The following is a 19,241-nucleotide window of genomic DNA, read 5'->3' as shown; positions in this document are numbered from 1 at the left end:
CCCCATCAAGCCTCATAAAGAAACAGCACTCCTATTGGGGACCGGAAATTGACAAAATCCCGCTTTCTTGGCTGATGCCGCTTAACTTCTCCCACAAGAGATATTTCTTCGACTAGTAACCAGTGATTAAGCCAGAGAGCTGCTGTCAGTCCAGAACCTCAGGTGAACCCTCTCATGGCTAATCACCAGACTCAAAACTCCTGTTTGGTAAGTAAAGATGTAGCAATGATTCAGTTTGACTGATGCCCTCCCTTTACTTAAGTATTTTTTTTATTATTAAGATAACGTGCATTATCTGAAGCAGAGCTCTTAGTGTCTCACACACACTACAGGTTGATGGTATATCAGCATAAGAAGCTGCTCCCAAACTTTATAGGTACATCACAAAAGCATCTCTCACACAATACTGTTAAAGTATAAGTCTCAGTTACAGTGCAGTTATACTACCGACATTATAGGCACAGCACAGGCAAGGGTCCCTCCAATTATTTTTCTCTGTGTGAGGCAACAGTATGTTTGTGCACATTGTCTTGACCGTGTTCGGAATCAAGACTGTTGTTGGACTAGAGGAGCTGCCGACTGTCCTCCCACATCTGAGGAATGTTGTGAGCTGAGATAGAAGGTCTTCTTAGATAGGAGGCTTAAGCGGCCCACTTAAGTAGAATACTAACCATATGTAGTAGAAAATGAAGTATGACTTCTACGGCATCAAGCATGGATTGTGACTGGGCTCTCCTTTTGGACAAAATGGCCTTATTTTGAAAGAGTCTGTAGTTGCGCTTACCCATGTTTGTCTCCAGGTCAATTAAGTGAAGAAATGCTGAAAGAAGGGGGCGTGGCTTGCAGCCGAGGCGAATGGTCGCACTCTGAGGCGGCTTCTCGGCCTTCGCTGCCTAAAGATCACTGATCCTGCGCTAGTGCCTTCACAAAGCCCAGGACCGACAAGCACATGAAGCGCTGACCATCTAGGTACCCTCGCTCGGCACCTGATGCCCTCTGAGTCCTCCAAAATGCCGGAATTCGCTCCCGGAGATCGGCCCTCCCTCGGCCCTAAGATTGCGGCCGCAGCCGCCCGACGCACCGCTCCGGCTACCGGGGCTGCTCCAGACGCCATGGGACCTTAAATCCCAGAGAACTACACTATTGAGTCTAGCGGAGGCGATTCTCCACCACCATCGCCCACTCATGCCTTGCTAGACCCCCAGGTGCCGTGCAACGCGGCGAACAACGGGCCCCCCCAGCCACCCGGCATCGGCGCCTACGCGAGTCCCCAGCTTCAGGCCTACAACCAGGGACTGCCTCACAGCTTCTGGGGACGCTCGGCTTTTTGCCGCTCTGCCACATGACTATCGTCTGCATACCCCACCAGCCGGCCCACCTCCCCCTGCCTGAGCGAGTGACTGGAGCGGCGGGGGTCTCTGGGGCCCTCGTGAGCCGGGCTGAGGACGTGCCCACCAATTTCCCTGGGCCCCACTCTGGAGCATAGTACATGACACTCAACCCTCCATCCGGATGACGCTGTAGTTGTTCTCTGTGACCACCCTGACCGCTGGAGACGCTTGGTAGGAGAGCCCCCGCTGGAGACGCTTGGTAGGAGAGCCCCCGCGATGTGGCGATCAGCACCCTCGAGATTCTCAATGCTGTCCCCGGGAAGCGACCAAGGGCAAACTGTGCACTACTCTGAGTCCTGCTAGATAGTGCGGCCGCCTTAACTGGGTGTAGTGTTCCTGACCCCAACTTTCCACCTGCGAGCTGCTGCTTGTCTTCACCTCCTGGAGCCCTATGGACTCCCGACTCCTCCTAAGAAGAAGATCCCGGACGGCGCGGCGCACGCTTCCCCCCCCTCTACGCTCGACGAGGGACTCCCTCCAAAAGTGCGCCCCTTGGATCTGCGCCAGTACCACCGCCTACAAGACCTGCACTTCACAATGGCCTCCGGTAAGGGAAATCGACCCCCCAACCAAAGACAAATCAACAAGTTGTCATGGGGCTCCAAGGGAGAACCTAAAGACGTTGCCCCTGATGCTATACCCAAAACAGCGACTCCCCCTCCGCCAACGAGGCACCCCACCCTAGAAGATGTCATGGAGGCGATCGCTGGAGTCCGCTCATCGTTGGAGACCCGCATTGACTCCGTGAATATAGAAGTAACGCTGTTGCGCGCAGATCTTCGTAAAATGGACACTAAGGTTAAAGATATAGAAGTACAGACCTTGGCACTCGTTGACGATACCTCCACTTTACAACAGCAAGTGACCCAACTCCAGAAACAACAGCACCAAATGGAGATGCTCCTGGATGATTATGAAGGGCGCACGAGGCGCAATAATCTCCGCATCCTGGGTGTTCCGGAGCGCCTCGAGTAGCCGGCCACCGATCTCTTTGTGGAGAGACTGGTCCTGCAACCTCTCCAACCAAAACAACTCTCCAACTACTTCTCTATAGAAAGGGCGCATAGAGTCCCCAGGGGCAGGCCGAAGCTGGGCGCTCCCCCCCGCCCTATCGTTGCCCGGGTATTTAATTTTCGTGACCGTGATGTCATCCTCCAGACGGCAATAGCGGGACCGCCACTGCATATTGACAATGCGCAGATTAGGATCTTCCCGGACTTTACCGTGAAAGTACAGGCTCGACAACGTAGCTTCCTGGAGGTGAAGAAGGCACTCCGTGCACAGTCCATCAAGTATTCCATGCTGTTTCCCGCGAAGCTGCGCATCGAATTGGAAGGCAAGACCTGGTTTTTTGAATACCCTGCTGAGGTGTGGGATTGGCTTGAAGGGTGGCGTCAATTTGCATCTATCCAGAATCGTCGCAGGAAATCCATGGACCGATCTGATGCTGAGGTACTACCTGAAAGTCAGGACCTGTTCGTAGACAACCTTCAGGGTGAGCAGTGAACCACGGGCTTAAGACTTATATAGCAATTGAGACACTGTTGTTCTTGACCGTATAAACCCGCAACGCCTGTTGTGTTGCCCTTACTAACCACAAGTTTCCCTACTGGCTCACCCGGTGAAGATCCACACCTTCTTCGGTCCGTTACGCCACCTATACTGCTGGGGCTATCCACGCTGCTCAAGACCACATTGACTGCTACGTCTTGATTCTCATGGACCCGCCCTCCTTAATGCTTCAAACCAACGGATGTTCCTCCGGCCCACCGCTAAGCACCCAACCCTATATTTTGGTGACCCTCCTCTCCGGATAGACTCCACCTTATAGTCCGCAGCCCTTCCTGATCCATATATCCTTTTTGGTCCTGTCATAATTGTGCATGTTGTTCCGATTGTTGTTTTCAGTTGACCTGTGACTGATATAATTCCTGTGGATCGCTTTAGGGCATGCCAGACTGACTCACCTAATACTCTTACAGCGGAGGTGACTCTCGGCCCCCCGGGAGAATTCTCAAAGCGGGGGGGAAAGTGATGTACATTATGCCTAACCGGGAAGAGTAACACTAGAGACTCTGATCATCCTCACCCTATTAGTTATTACGTACTACCTGTCTACATTGGGAGACGTCTCGTAACACTGTCAATTGCCTGAACTGATGGGGACAGGGCGTGGGGCTGCCCTGGGCCTAATATGTTAAATAATTTCTACTATGTGAATGCTATTACTGATATAAGTTGTTTTTCACTGCACTAGACGATATCATCCTGTCACTAGATAGCGGGGGCACCCACGGCTCTCCACGTACCTCATTAATGTTTGGGAGGGCGACAGGCATTCTGCCTGGTTGGGGAGTGGATAGTTTCAAGTCCGTGGGCAGGGGGGCAAGGAGGGGGGGTTGAAGGGGAGGGAATGGGAAGGGGGAGTGCTTGGGGAGGTCATGGGTTGTTGGGAAGTTTGCTCAGACACCGTTATTGTTTTTGGTTTTGTTTCAGTTTACACACAGCAGAGAATTATTGAACATGGAACGTACTACTCAGCACTACACGCCCTCACGAAACACTCTGTATTCTCAATTAGAAAACACTGACTCCCTCCTCGGAGGGGGATGGACGGTTGCGACACCTGCTCTGGTATTGCCGTTCCCTCTGATTCCTATTCGGTCTCCACAATGCAAGAGCCCAACTGCACTCCACAATATGCCTCCGCGAGGCACCCATCACTCGATGTTTGCATACACCGGGTCTTTCCAGTACTCCGTCATTGGCTCCTTTGAGGCCGCTCTTTCCTTCAGGACACGCTCAGTGCCCCAAATACCACTAATCCGTACACACCTTCCATTTTTTGAGCCACCATGACACCCCCATTGACGACTTCTCTCTCCCTCATGACGTGGAATGTTAACGGCCTAGGCAGTAAAATAAAGAGAGGGATAGTCACGCAATATCTTAAACGTCACGCTCCAGACCTGGTTCTCCTCCAGGAAACTCACTTGATGGGAAATGCGTGCCAAGCACTGCACCGGGGAGGCTATAAGCTACTCGTATATGCTGGCTTCACCTCCGGATCCAGAGGGACCGGAATCCTCGTTCGGAAAAACATTGCACTGACATCTAAAAAGACGTGGGCTAACCCCTTGAGTCATTGTGCTAGAGGCCACCTGGGAAGGCAAACCGTTAAATGTTATATAATTTTACATCCCTCCAGCCTTAGGCACAGCTGCGCTACAGGCCCTACAGCGCATAATGTTAGATCTCCCACAGGGACCTCTACTTATTGGAGGAGACTTCAACATGACAATGAACGATATCCAGGATCGACACCCCCAACGCACATCACACAGGTCGGGCTCTGATCTATTTGATTTCACACAAACAATGGGGCTCGAGGACCTATGGCGCGCGTCTCACCCGACTACTTCTTACTTCACACACTACTCCAATGCCCACAACAGCAGCTCTCGTATAGATTATTTGTTCTCCCCCACCACTGACCTGGAGTTTTTTCGCCACCCCAAAGGGCTTCCCAGGGGAATCTCAGATCATTCCCCATTAACTGTGGAATTCATGTATCACCGCCAGAGGTCCCGTGGCCCCATAATCATAACACCCTGGCTCCTAAAAATCCCTGACATAAAAGACTGCCTACTAGAGCACACAGAATATTATTTTGCGGAAAATGTGGGCTCTGTAAAATTGGCTGTGACTATATGGGAGGCGTACAAGGCTGTACTTAAGGGTAAGGCCTTAACTCTCAAAACTGGCTACACTCACAAACAGAGTGAACACCTAATTCAGGTCGAAACAAACCTGACCCACCTGGAATCACTCCATAATGCACACCCCACAGACGAAACGGCGACTCGCCTCCGCGCGAAACAACTGGAATTTAAAGCGCTGGCCCTTGAGAAAGCGCAGGCCAAGCTCTTGAAAACTCGCCATCGTGTTTATGAACTGGGAGATAGGGCAGGTAAATTACTAGCATGGCTCAAAAAGCGTGAGCAGGGATCTCGATGGATCCCAGAGTTGACCTTACCAGATCAATCTACTGTCACAGACCCTAGCGACATAGAAGAGGCCTTTGCTGTCCACCTGGAGAGAATCTACACAGCCAGAGCACATTATGGCGCCGAAGAGTCTAAACTACTTCTGGCCGAGATGAGACTTCCCTCTCTTTCCGAATCTGACGTGCAGGAACTGGAGGCAGACCTCACAGTAGAAGAGGTTGGCAATGCCTTGTTTGCTATTCAGTCAGGTAAAGCTATGGGCCCCAAGGGTGTCCCAATTGAGTTCCTAAAGGGCATGGCAGGTGAGATCCTCCCGCACCTCAAAGCAATGTTCGAGGAGAGTCGGGATGCCGGCCGCCTGCCATTGGACCAGCGGTTGGCATCAATAGTGGTCATCCGTAAACCAAACAAACCTGCCAATGACTGCGGCTCTTACCGACCGATTTCCCTTATTAACTCTGAAGTGAAGGTCCTGGCGAAACTCCTCGCTGCCAGACTTATGACAGTCCTCCCTGCCTTGATCCACGAAGATCAGTCGGGCTTCTTACCAGGCCACAACACAGCACTCAACCTCCGCCGGGTTCACAATCCAATGGGCAGGATACCACTACTTCAAGAGGACGCGGCTATCCTTTCCCTAGACGCTACGCTTGCCTTTGATTCTATAGAATGGTCATACCTTTTCGAGGTCCTAGTCCGCTATGGTTTTGGTCCTAAATGTATCCAATGGATCCGACTGCTCTACACTGATCTTTGGGGTCAAGTTTATGTTAATCGACATACGTCCAGACGATTTCCCCTGCACAGAGGTACAAGACTGGGATGCCCTCTGTCCCCTTTGTTGTTCGCACTTACCCTTGAACCTCTGGCTCATTGGGTCAGAACTGACAACTCCATCCGCGACCTCCGATGGAATGACGACACGATTGACAAGATCTCGCTCTACGTGGATGACATCCTCGTCTACGTCTCCTCCCCCAAATCCTCTCTCAACAGTCTACTGCACGTCATCACTAACTTTGGTAAATACTCGGGCTTTTCGATCAATTGGTCCAAAACACTATTATACGTTCTTCGTGACCCGCCCCCTCAGGTGCCTTTGTTGCTTTTAGTGAAAGGGAGATGTCCCATATTACACATAGTTATTTGGGGGGGTGATCATGGCCGATGTTCAGTTTCCTTTCATTTTATATAGGATAAGGTTTCATTATTTATTTGTCGAGTCCTGAATATCATGAGTGAGAAATATCGACAGCAAGAATATGGTGGTCAAGAATATTGATTTAAGGTAAGTAATATCGATTTTAAAAATATAGATGTGATTATTATCATTTGCAAAAATATAGTTGTTCAAACTATCGATTGTTTAATTAGTGTTATGTATTTTAGTATAGATTTTAAATGTCTGTGATGTATATTTGTTATATAGGAATTGTTTATATTTTTTGATATGTGTTGAATTTTTGGTAGTTATTAGTTTCATTTAATTGAATTTTGCATTTTTTAGTTCCGTAGCGGGTTGTTGGTGTATAGGGGAATAGGTTGGGAGGTGATTTAATTATATTAAATTAGTGATTCATTTTTATTTATTAATATTTATTTAATTGATTTTTTATAGTGGTAATTGTGGAAAGTAATTCATTATTAATTAAGAAATAATTGGATGTTAATTAGTAATACACTAAATGGTAATTAATAATGACAATTGTGTAATTAGTTTTAGGTGCATTTTGTTGGGTTGATAGGGGTGGGAAGTAATTTATTTTTGAATAATTAATAACTAGTTGTTAATTGATATTGATTAATAAATTGTAAAATAAATATGGAAATGTTGTATTTACTTGTAGGTGTTTGTTGCGGGGTTTATAGTGGTAAAGTTTGGGAAGTAATTTATGTTTAATTAATTAATAATTTGTTGTTAATTAATATTAATTAATTGATTTTTTTAGAGTAATTGTTCATTTTTTTCCTACGCATTTTAACCATCACGGTAAGCATAGTCCCTTTTCACTTTTTCATTTAAATACCTGATTTCCACTCCACCCGTAATGAGGCATTGTGGGATCAGTAGTTTTTTACATGCAAACTTTTAACTTCACATTAAATTTAACGATGGTTAAGTTGACAAAGTACATTGCCCAGTTCTTATCTGCGTGCATAATATCTGACAGGGATATAAATATATCTATCCATGCATTCATTGCAAACTGCTATCTGTTATCCATATTGTCTACTTGGTGTCGCAATACATAGCATTTAGTGATCAAACATACATTTTTCTACATCACAATTGATTATAGTAGCTTGATTATTATAAGTGCCATATTTCATATCCACAGGTTCACATTACATTGCATACTACTGGACTCAGTGTCCATTATTTCATATAATTGATCACTTGACTGAGTGTCCCATTATCATATACTAGGCTTAGTGCCTATCTCAAGCCTGTATACACACGCAGTTTTAATTTTAGATCATACCCTATAGTTAATTCACCCTCCCATCATTAAGTAATTTTACTGATACTCTTTTGGTCACAATCTCTATTCCAACACCAAATTTCTCTATTTAAGCAATTGATATTCTCAAGGGACATATCCGTTTCCTATTATAATACAATGGACAGGAAGACCCTACCAAGGTTGTACAAAATATTAGAGATGAATATACATTTCTTCATCCCCACTGAGTCCCAGTTGGATCTTAGTCTTAAATCTTATAATAAGTTTCAATTCCATACGTCTCCATTTCAACGTCCTATTGCCTCCCCTTTCATGTTGTGGCACTGTCACTAGGCCTGAGTATTTCATATTCAGCCATGTTTTCCCTTCATACGTTTGCACGTGTTTTACAATTGCGTATGTCATGTCCTTGTTTTGAGTCGCTCTAATAGGCTCCAAAATCCGCTTTTTCAATGGTCATATAGTGCTGCCTATGTATCGTTTCCCACAGAAGCATTTGATTAGGTACACTAAATATGTGGATTCACATGTAATCGCCTCATTGATGTTGAACACTTTACCTCGAGGGTCAATGATGGTCTTCAAGTTCTTACCTATTTTGCATGTCTTGCAGCTGTTGCATTTCCCAAATCCTTTTTGTAGATTCTGTAGCCAGGTTTCTGCTTTTCTTAATACAAAATGGCTATTCACCGATGTATCCAATAATGATGGCACTTTTCTGTAAGATATTAGTGAGCGTTCATCTAGCTTGGCTCCAATGTCTTGATCCTTTTTCAGGACATTCCAGTATTTGGCCAGCATTTTTTGTATTTTGAAACTATCTTTGCTGTATGTTAGAATCATTTGAGTCGTGTCGTCTTGTGGTTGTGCATTACTACTTTTTTGTTTCTTGTTTATCAGTGTTTGTGCCATTGTTATACCTCTTGCTTTGGCTTCCCCACATTGAATGTCACTGAATTCGTACCCTCTTTTGAGGAATTGCTGTTTTGTTTCTTTGAATTTTGATTCCATTTCTTTAACTTCTGAGCAATTTCTTTAATTCTAACATACTCACCATATGGTATACTTTTCTTTAGGGAGTGCACATGAAACCTTGAGCCATGAAGCACACTGTTTGTAGCTTTACTTTTTCTAAACACTGTAGTCTGTATTTTATTAGACTTCACATACACCTTTGTGTCCAAAAAGTCCTTCTCCTTGGTATTGATGTTATGCGTAAACTTCAAACCCACATCATTGTTATTGAGAATGGCTAAATATTCTATGAACTCTACTTCTGTACCTTTCGATAGAATAAATAAATCATCTATGAAACATAGACAAAGTGCTACTTTGGTTGAACATTGGTAATTTTCTTCAATCCAAGCTATGGTTTTTTCCTATCATGAGGTTGGCATAGCTTGGAGAGAAGGAAACTCCCATGGCGGTCCCGCAGCTTTGGTAGTACAGTGTTTTATTAAACATGAAGATCTTGTTTTTTAAACATAGTTTGATCATCTCTAATAACATTTTAGTATGTTATAGTTATCTTATGGTTCTTTGTTTCAAGAAGTACATAACAGCCTGCAGGCCTATTTCATGGCTTATCGATGACAACATCGATTGTAATAAGTAAGTATTCTTCCTGCCAGCTAGTTTTCATTAAAACTGTGAGGAAGTCATCAGTATCCTAATTTAAGAATTCAAAGTTGGTACTATTGGCGCCAAGAAGTGATCCACATATGTTGCCAAATTCTCATACAATAATCCACAACTCAATATTATGGGGCGGCCTGGTGGTTTGGTCAGTGTCTTATGCACCTCAGGCAGAAAATATATGGTGGGTGTAACCGTATTCTCATTTATTAGAAATGTGATTTCTTCATCACTTGGTAATCCTTTTTTATGCCAATACTTGAGTTTACTGTTCAGCTCCACTACTAGGTTATTGATTGGATTGTTATTCTGTACATTGTAGTTGGTGCTTTTGCTCAGTTGACCCATCGCTTCTTCAATGTAGTCCTTCTTTTCCAGTATCACTATATTACCATCTTTATCTGCTGGCTTGATTTCTATTAAGTTGTTATTAGTTAAGTACTTCAGAGCTTTGCGTTATTCTTTTGTTAAATTCTCTTTTTTTTGCCATATTTGATATTCTTCATCACTTCTAGATCTGCCACAACTAGGTCATGAAAGGTATTTATCTGAGTGCTCGGATAAAGGACTGGGCAGAATTTTGATTTATTTTTTAATTTAGTATTAAGATTTTTGTCTGAACTAATGCCCATTTCTTCCAATATTAGGGAGTCTGTTAATTCTGCCTCATCCATGTCATCCGCTAGTCCATAAGCAGCTCTCAAGTTGTTCACTTCTGCAATTGTGTATTGATTTACATGCTCTGCGTTCGTCATTTCTCCACTTACACTTTCTAGAGCATTGTTAAAAGTCTTCTTGCTAAAGAATTTTGTTCGTTTATGCTTCTGTATAAATGTATAGATGTCTATCCTGGTTTCTACGTGACCGTATTGTCTTTCTGGGCAAAATGAGAGACCTTTATTTAAAAAACTTTGTTCAGCCTTTGTTATTACATATTTTGACAGATTGATAATCAAATTGGGTTCCACTTCTTCAACATTTCTCTTTTCTTTGTGGTGCGATTGCGCAGGTGGTAACCCTTTGTTCTTTCCGGAGCCTCTTCTTGTCTTGCGTCATTTTCTCTGCTCCCCTTTAGTCCTCTTTCTCTTCCCCTTTCATATCCAGTTCCACGTCCTCTTCCTCTCGGTGTTTTTTGATCTTCAAACAGTAATTTAATTTTGTCTAAAAAAGACGTGTGATAGACAGATGCCGCTCCTCCTTCCCTTTCACTGAAGTCAGTATCGGATTCACTTTGCAATGTGATGGGAGATTCTTGTATTGTATGTTTCTTCGTCTACATTTGTTGTTTTTGGACGTCAAACCGGTTGGCAAATGTGAGTATTGCTCCGCATTCATAATCACGCTCATCCCTTCTAAATTTGAGTTCTTTACGCTCCTCCACTTCATTCTCATGTTTGTCCAAATTTCTTTCGATTTCTGTGCTTAGTTTCTTTGATTCCTCCTCTTGTTTTTATGCTTGAATTTGTGACTCTAATTCTGCTATATTTTGATGTAGTTCCTCAATGTCTTTTTAGCATATTTCACAATGATCAGCATCATGTTACGAGAGCACTCATGATGTTCTTAACCCACTCTTTCTAACATCTCTGATTTAGTGACTGGATGATTTGTTTGTGTAAATATTTGCAACCCCCTTGTCACTTTTCCAAATTCTATATATTTTTCAAGGGTTATAATTTCCCAGCTTTTGGTTACCTCCTTACCTAATAATCTTTCCAATTGGGCAAACATTTGTTTTAATGTCTTATTGACTGCGCTCCCTGGTCTGGCCTCATTTGTTCTGCTTGTAGTTGTTTTGTTGTCTTTTTGAAACATCCTTACTGCTTTCTGCATTCATCTGGCAGCTCTTTCTTCAATTTAGTTGTATACGACTGTCTGTGAGCAGCCCAGCTCCTTCTCATATATCAGATATAATCTGAGACGTTGCTGCTCAGATTACTATTATGGGACTTGCTCTTGTTAAATGGAGTTCGGGAGTTACTATATGATGGATACAATTCAATAACTGTGGCTTTTGTATCCCATCAGGCAGTGAAAGACTCTATGCGTTCTCCGCTTCCAGCAGTCATTACGCTTGAAGCGGTTTCACTTGCTGCGGCACAAATGCAAAGCTTCACTTGATCCCCTTCGCGCTTTTACCTGGGAGTCTCCCAGTCACTGTGGTGTCCTCTGACCCCACACGCCAACGCTCTACCCTGACTTCCAGAAGGTTTGCTTCTCAGTTTGTCCAGCTCGCGGTCACTGTGCCTTTGATGTTGATTACAATAGTTTCCAACCGCGTCTCACTCCGGGCGGCAACATATACGGCAACAGCAGATTGTAAATCCGTTTGAACAGCAACCAGACAATGAATGCCAGGCGCTCCCCCATGTATAAACCCAGTTCAACAAAGCAGTCCTTCAGTGGGGTGCACTAATCAGCTGGTGCATGCAGCAAGGTAGGACCAGCCTTGCAAAAATATTAGTCATCAATTTGAAAAATTTGCAGCACTTTCCTTGGGATTTCATACATTTATTCAATCCATCTCTCCCTCCTCCTACACATTTCAACCATCACAGTCTTGATCACGGTGGTAAGTGTAGTCTCTTTTCACTTTTTCATTTATATACTTGATACTCCAACTATAATGAGGCATTGTGAGATCAGTAGTTTTTACATGCAAACATTTAACTTCACATTAAATTTAACATTGGTCAAGTTGACGCAGTACATTGCCCAGCTCTTTTTGGCGTACATAATCTCTGGCAAGGATATAAATATATCTACCCATGCATTCATTCACTGCTACCTGTTATCCCCTTTGTCTACTTGGTATTGCAATACATAGCATTTTCTGATCAAACATATGTTTTTCTACATCACAATTGATTATAGCAGTTTGATTATTATATGTGACATGTTTCATATCCACAGGTTCACATTACATTGCATACTACTGGACTCAGAGTCCATTATTTCATATTCTTGATCAATGGTACTTGACTGAGTGTCCCATTATCATATACTAGGCTTAGTGCCTGTTTCAAGCCTGTATATGCATGCGGTTTTAATTTTAGATCATAGCCTCTTGCTAGTTCGCCCTCCCATCATTAAGCAATTTTACTGACACTCTTTTTATATAATTTTAAAATTACAAAATAAATTTAAAAAATTGTTTATTACTTGTTTTAAAGGAAATATATATAGCTATATATTAATTATTATTTTTCTGTGTTGAACTTTTTAGAATTAAGTTTATTTGTATATTTTGTTAACATGTATATTTAATGTAATTTATTTTGTTACAAATAATTTCATTATTTAATATATTTAATATTTATTATTTTATTTTTATATATCAAAAACCGATATTTTGTACACCTATATTTTTTACATCCATATTTGTTTTTTCAATATTTTGGTACTTACCTGTTTAAGTATAGGGACTCGATATTTTTGTGGTCAATATTTTTTCATCAATATTTTTGACATCTATTTTTTTTCCATCCATGTTGTGTCAGTGAACCATTACAGACAACACATTTTCAAATGAAACAACAATTACAATTACAGTGTGTGGAAATGGCATGATCTAGTGTAGGGATTTGTTGAGTTGATGTTGAATTATTTGTTTCCACCACAGTTTCGAATGACAAAAAAAGGTGCTTGATTTTGGCTTTCGTAATTCTGATATATTCTTAAATATTTGCACAGTTAATTTACGAACATTTAAATGTTGTTGTGTACTCGAAAACAAACTTTTCTTTCCCAGTACCAAACAAAATTGTATAATAAGTAATCTCACTTGGAAGTCAGAGAAAGAAAAGTAAACACCAAACTACCTTGAAAGACAGAGCCTGACATATGAATGCACAGTAAACGTGACAAGATAAGAACAACATTTAAAGGCCTGTTTACAGGAAGCAAGGACTCAAGGAAGAATACAATGAGCAATGGTGAACAAGGCTTGCTCCACGGGAGCGACAAATACTTGCTGGACAGCCATACAACAAAGAAAGCCGGTCAGTAGAAAGCTAGAAAATATGAGTTACAAACCGCAAAGCCAATTGTAAGCAATAGTTGGAATGCATTCCCAGGGAAGCTTTCAGAATGTCAACAAAACCCCATCTCCTTACCACCTAGAGTACACATTTAGTTGTCAAATACACCACTACAAGGAACTCCGTACCGTACTGTCTTGTGGCTTAAGCTTTCAGAATGCCCACAAGAAGTATGTTCGCAACCAGACAGCTGTGCTGTCGGGTAACTATGACTTGAAAAGGAGTTCAAAAGCTTGGTATTAAAAAAAACTTAACTTAAGGCTCATGCAACAACCAATACATAAACCAAGGCAATTGCATACAACTCAGAACACATGCATTTGTGTCAAGGCAACAGATTCAATGATCCCGGCATGGGGGACACTTTGCAGCCACTGAGTATGATGCAAACCCCTGCACCTAGGTGTGATGGGCCTGGCGCAGATTCATTGTCCTTAATAAAATACTAACAATGTTTTTTCTCTAAATGCAGGGATCCACAGACAAGATTCGTATCTGAGTGCATTCAAGGAAAGAATTCTAAAAATGCTATTGTGAAGAAGCATAAGAACTATCACGTGGAGCAATAGCTCATAGTAAGTGAACTTATCCCCAATCCAAATCAATGACCTGGATTTTAACCATATTATCCTCATGACGCACCAAAAGTCACTGGCCAAATTCTTGTGTGAATAACACCAGAACAGTGAGTGCTAGAAAACATGGTTAATGGATGCCATTTAAAGTGTTTGTGCTGAAGTCTCAGGACCTACTCCTGACCAAGACCATACAGATTGATCTCCAAATACTTGCCCTATTTTCCAGGAAACAATCAAACTATGTGTCTCACAACAACAACACTCTAAATACCCAGTCCTGTCCAATGGGGTAAGCCGAACATTTCAACCCGTTACTTACAGAGAGAATGTTATGTTATGTTATGTTATGTGGTTTTTATTAGGCGCACAAATGCTCCAGCTAAGGAGCGTCTTGGCGCCCGACAAGGCAGCTACACAACACAACTAAATAAAACAGCACAGAACACACTAACTAAGGGAATAAAAATGTTTTCAAGGCACGACGAAAAGAGAGCAAATCGCTCATAGCGCGAATTGCCGGGGGTAAGGAGTTCCACAGAGCGGCGGCCCGCACTCGAAATGAGCGCCCACCGGCCCTGCTTCGCTTAAAGCGCGGTACCACGGCCAATTCGAGATCTGACGATCTTAAGGGTCGTGCCGGAATATAGTTGGCCATGAGGGTCGTAAGGATCATTGCCGGGGACCCCTTCAAGATCTTATGGGCGACGCAGAGTACCTTAAACTGAATCCGCTGCGCCACCGGGAGCCAGTGCAGTGCTCGAATGGTGCTGGAGGTGGGGCAGAATCTTGGAAGGCCCACCACCGCTCTTGCTGCTGCATTCTGGATCCGCTGCAGGCGCCCTATCTCAGCTACATTCAGACCGGCCAACAAAGAACTAGCATAATCCAATCTGGAGATGACGGTCGCTTGGATCATGAGTTGCCGGGTGGGGGCATCGAAGAACTTTAGCACAGGACGAAGCCCACGCAAGATGCCGAAGCAGCAAGCAGCCGTGCGTTTAGTGTGGCATGCAAACGTAAGGGAAGGGTCCAGCCAGACCCCGAGGTTTTTAAGCTCGGTGACTGGGATGGGAGCGGAACCCAGCTCCTCCGGCCACCATCTCTCTCCCCACAGTTCCGGTCGCCTACCAAATACCATCACCTCGGTCTTACTAGCGTTTAGCTGGAGACAATTAAGCGTCATCCATCTAGCGACCGCCCTCAGTCCTTGTTGAAACCTAGGAGCGTCGACCTCCGCATCCCCGCTGATCGTGACCGCTAGCTGGGTGTCATCGGCATATGACACCATGGTCATACCCCATAGTTTGACAACCTCAGCTAGCGGCCTTACGTACAGATTGAACAGCGTAGGACTCAGCGAGGAGCCTTGGGGGACGCCCAGGTTCAACGGGTGGAATTTTGACTGAAAGGGTGGGACGGTCACGCTAAAGGCCCGGTTTGATAAGAACGACCGGAACCAGTCGAGCGCAATGCCGGAGACACCAGCATCCTCTAAACGCTGCAGAAGGATAGGGTGCGAGACGGTGTCAAAGGCAGCGCTTAGATCTAATAGCACCAGCGCTGCCGTTTGTCCCGCGTCAAGCACGGAGCGGAGGTGCTCCACCATATAAAGCAGAGCCGTCTCCGTGCTGTGACCTGCCCTAAACCCATTCTGCGTAGCGTCGAGTATATCAGCTCGACGGAGATGTTCCGAGAGAGCGGCATTTACGTGTGCCTCCATCACCTTAGCCGGCCACGGCAAGAGTGAAATAGGCCGATAGCTCTCCGGCTTGCTTCCATCCAGGCTAGGTTTCTTCAGGATCGGACGTACCATGGCTCGCTTCCACTTAAGTGGAACAACGCCAGATGTCAGAGACGCATTGACCAAGGAACAAAGCGGAGAGATGTCATGTGCCGCCAGGTCCTTGAACACCTCAGGGCAAAGTGGATCCTCAGGGGACCCAGATTTCACTTTGCGAGCCAAAATGCCTAGGCTATCTAGATTTAACAAAGGTAGAGAACACAGCCCCTCAGATGGTGGAGGCTTAGATGATGTCATCACTGAGGGAACGACCACGGGGAAGGCTCGATAAATAGCATTCACCTTCTCCAGAAAAAACTCTGCCAACTTTTCACAGTGCTCCAGAGAGCTCTGGTGTGATGTTATAACTTTTTTGCCCAGATTTGAAAGGTGTATCACAAAGGGAGGGACTAGGGGCAAGTTTAACGAGGTCCAATGTACGTACCCCGGTTGGACGTGTTATTACAGTTGGTACGGAGTTCCTCTGAAATAATAAAGGATTGGGTGGAAGGAACCGATATAGGGGTCGTGAATGAGACCACAAGTGTGTGTAGGAAAGAAGAGGAAGAGGGGGAACCCTCCTGTGGAACTAGTACTCTCACACACCTAGCAAGCTAGGTGTCATGCTTCATCATTTGAGTATGCCCCTCGTCAGGTCGGCGCTGCAATACCTGACGGGCACCCGGAACCGGGGCTCTTTGTCGGGGATCTTCTGTTCCTGCCGGTTGGTGCAGTGGGGGTGAGGGGCCTAGTTTGTGTAGATGTTAGGGGAAGAGAGTTAAAAAAGGCCAGTTAGTCCTATCCAGACTTTATTCCATAGGTAAACTGCCTAATTAAAAAGGTGGAGAGGGGGTTTCCTAGTCGCAATGTGGCTAGTGGTGAGGGCCCTTCTCTAGAAAGATCAACATGATTCGTGTCTGAGTAGTCATAGAGATCTGGACACTTCTTCAGGATCAAAATGTCGCACTATCTACACTGGTAGGTAAGTGTAAAACTACATACCCCCTTTGTTTTCATAGTAGACCTATAAGTGGGATAAAAAACAACATTTAAGGGTACAGAATACATATAATGAAAATGCCCTTAACTAAGTTCACCATTAATATCTTGTGTGACCATAATCTCTCTGATTATGTGTAGGATCTGTTAAACTAATGATTCTTTCAAGCATACACACAGATGGATTCCTTAAACAAACAATTTTCAGCAGCCATATACATATTAGCTTCAAAGTTTGGTTATAAAAGCATATTCTATGCATATTAAAACATATAAAAGACAGTAGTCAGGACAGAGATGTTGTAGAACTCACCTAAACTGTATGCAACAGTATTTGCAACAGTTTCCGGCAGAATAAAGGACTCCAATTGGGTCCTAGTCCAAAGGGAGAGACAGTAGCGGTAACGTTGTCATGATCAAGGAATGGTTTATAACTTATAGTTAACCTCGTCATGAAAAATGTCATGACAGCGTAATGAAACTGGGAGCCTTACGAGTAAATACAGCGTCTGCCTCACAATTGATGGTCGTAACTGCGCCGTGCGCCGTCCACGGTGCCACTCAAAACGGACAAGTAGGGAGTCCAAGTGTGCCCCAGGCTCGTGCTCGCAGCAACGGAAAACTCGTGGCGTGCTCGTAGTGCAGGGTTAGTTAAGACAGCCTGTCCGGGTGGCACCGTCTCGGAGCAGAGACGCTCGAGAGTGCCCCAAAAGTAAGAACAACCCTGCATTACCTCACATATGGTCCACGAGGGGTTGGGTATGTACTCACCAACAAGCGAATCGCTATGGACTGCTGCACCTACCCTGCCGCCGGCACCGGGATGGTGGAGGTTCGCCGGCGGTCACGGTTAAAGTAAAGGTACTTCCATGTCACGTGGGCGTATCAGCGCAGATTGGTGAAAACTGAGGGAGGATGCTCACGCAGTGTGTGTTGAAAGTAAACGTGGTGGCCATGATGGAACGGGTTTAAAAGAGATGTTTTGACACACCACACCATATATAAAATTTCAAGCAAAACATATCAATGTGATTTATGGAAACAGAGTAAAACCAATGTTGCCACGTTTAGTTTAATCTCTGTTGCGAAGTAGCAAATAAAAAGATGACTGTTAAGGCTCCTCTGACATAGATCTTTGGAGTGATACCCTCCTTAACTTCACGTTTTTTGTCGCTTTCCCATGCCTCCCAACTGTACACCATTAAGGTAACACTTAAATCTTCGACCGAATAAGCCCTCTTAACTCCCTATTCATCTGTGTCCTGTGAACAAAAAAATTAAAATTGTTATTTGTTTGTTCATCCCTCTGAAATCAGAGTACTTTAACAGTGCTGTATGACATAATGGTGACATGCATAATTTGGATGTCTGTTTATTTGTTTTTCTATTTTTAGGAATTCATTTTCTTTCAGTCGAGTGTTAAGAATTCTGACACTTTTGAAAACTACACAAATGGTGTGAGTACTTATATGTTTTGTATGTCCTGACGAATGCTCTCTAGACCCGGCTGGGCCCAAAGAGCAGAAACATGTCGACCGTTTTGTAATAGATATGAGGTGATCCAGTAACTTGATTGACTATCATATAGATACTTATTTTAACCAACACTACCTCTCCTTTTATATTAAAAATCTTGTTCAGAGAGGCATTGTTTTTTATGAAAAGAAAAACTATTTTTTCCACTTTTTCTGCACCTTCTCTCTGGGAGAGTCCTCCAATTTCTAGACACTGCTACCCAGACCAGAGGTTGCCTCAGGTTGAGGCTGGCATATAGCACAAAATTGAACACCTGTTGACTATGCCATAACGCTGATAATGGGCGGATAACAGATATACACCGCATTGAATATCGTAGCGTTTATGAGGGTGCTTCAACTATAACCAATGGTTATGAAGTTACAAGTGTCCATTCTTCCTTTTTTATCAATCTGACTATTATAATGGGGATTTGAATGGACTCCTTTCCTTCCTCCCTATTGATTGATTAACCTTAAACGAGATAACACCATAGAACAAACATATCGGTGCATAGTCATAATCAAGGCATGGTAGCCCAGATCTCCTAAGTGAGGATTTATGAAGTCTGAGAAGGGGAGGTTTTTGTGGGTGATGTAGCCTGTATCACATCAGTAAATTATATGGATGAGTACTGGATTGCTGTTGTTTTCTTATCTTTCTATCAGGTTACTGAGTGCAACACTATGTAGGTTGTTGCCAGAGGTGGTTTATGTGTCGTAATAGGGATGCAGAGTATAAGTAATGAGGTGTTTCAATTTAAGGAACACCAGGGGATATCATCATTCAAACCCCTGGTATCGATTTGGCGCATTACCATGCCTATGTATT

This window comes from Lissotriton helveticus, chromosome 4_1, assembly GCF_964261635.1.
Source record: "Lissotriton helveticus chromosome 4_1, aLisHel1.1, whole genome shotgun sequence".
Lineage (NCBI taxonomy): Eukaryota > Metazoa > Chordata > Amphibia > Caudata > Salamandridae > Lissotriton > Lissotriton helveticus.
The sequence above is the reverse complement of the archived record's forward strand: the minus strand, read 5'-3'. Positions refer to the sequence as shown.